This window comes from Gavialis gangeticus, unplaced genomic scaffold (assembly GCF_001723915.1).
Source record: "Gavialis gangeticus isolate Ggan-Ray unplaced genomic scaffold, GavGan_comp1, whole genome shotgun sequence".
NCBI classification, from domain to species: Eukaryota; Metazoa; Chordata; order Crocodylia; family Gavialidae; genus Gavialis; species Gavialis gangeticus.
Genome location: NW_017729032.1, coordinates 185,392,827 through 185,394,553, shown reverse-complemented (window position 1 = coordinate 185,394,553; position 1,727 = coordinate 185,392,827).

Here is a 1,727-nt window from a genome sequence, read left to right as displayed (position 1 = left end):
CAAATCCACAGTTACAGTTTGCAACACATCCAAAACTAAGTGGAATATTAGCTGGGGATTAGTTGAGAACAGGCCCCCTCACATACATGCTCCCAGGGTATTCTGACCTGACATTGCAGAAATCCATGATAACAGATGGTTTTCATGATACCACAGTTTAGCTTACACGTCGCACAGGGGTGGGCAAAATGCAGCCCATGGACCAGATGCAGCCCACCAGGCCATTCTATCTGGCCTGCAGAGCCCCTAAAAAATGTAGAAAATTAACATTTATCTGCCCCTGGCTGCCTGTCATGCGGCCTTTGATGGCTTGCCAAAACTCACTAAGCAGCCCTCCACCCAAAATAATTGGCCACCTCTAACCTAACAGGAGACCCAACACTGACTTTTTGATCACCCTGGTAATATAGTAGGTGGTATTCATGCAGCAGTGATTCTAAGGGTGGAAACAGATGTCACTTTTGTGACTCTATAAAAATGGTTAGGAAAGCAAAGTGACAGCAAACAGATATCCAGGCCTTCTGCTATGCCACAAGCACTCAAATTTGTGGCCACGACAGAAGGTAGTAATAAATTAAGCCACTTTTATTGTAGAGCATGTCCATTTGTTTATGGCAGAAGAGCTTATGTGCTCTTCAGCTGCCCCTGGGCAGGGGCTCTGTGGGCTTGAGGGGCCCAGTAATGCACACTCTGGGAATTTCTGGGCAGAAGCAGGCGCCTCAAGCCTTGGGAGTGCCTGCCTTGCTGTCCCCCCTTACCCAGATGCACATCTCCAGGAAAAGTTAGGCATCTGTTCACAAACAGGGATTCCCACTTGCAGACACCTGCCTCATGCAGCAGTAATATGGGGAATGGGAGTGCAGATCCCTCTGTAGTGGATTTTCCTGCATGCATCTGAAAGTGTGGAGTGGGGAACTCCCATAACAGGGTCCCCCTTCCATGTTTGCAGCCAGTGCCCCATGCTGCTGCTGGGAATGCACTCCCAGGATTCCCCACTTCCCTCTAGCAGAGAGGAGGATGGGGGAATCCTTCTCCAGGGGATTTCCAAGCATGTGCCTGCAAGTACAGAAGGGGGAAACTCCCACAGGGGTTTCCTGCTCACTGCCCGAGGGTACACACAGGGAAATCTAAAGAGGATTCCCCTGGTGTCCAACATGGGCTCATCTGCAAGCAGAAGTAACCCCCAGGCATGCAGATGTGCCCAAAGATAGGACACGGCAACCATGGGACAACTGTAGATGTCGATGAATTGGGAGCAGCTGTGCCATGACGTATCACAGCACAACTAATCACACTCCATGGACAATATCGGTTTCAAGCCTAAATAAAAACATATAGAAGTAAAAGCAGTGATTTAAGCTTCTTTGGTTCTCTTCATGACAGTCATGTAAAGACAGATTCAGTAGCCTCAAACCAGGTATCCATAATGTTTCCCTGTAGGCCTTAAAACGTATCTATTAATCTAATAGTTCAACTTTTTTGTAAGTGAGAATTAAATCTTTTATTAACACAAGGCAATTTGCACTTTCTCCAACCTACCAAATAACCCTTAAAAATGGTTTTTATTGTAGAAATAATGCAGCAACTTGAGCTTTGCAACAGGAAGAAAATGTACCCAGAACATTGAGAACAAACTACTAGCTTTTGTTACAAAGAAAATGTAGCACTTGATTTCTAAACACTGAAAAGATAAGTATTGTGTTTTTTTTTTACTCTATTGAAAAATA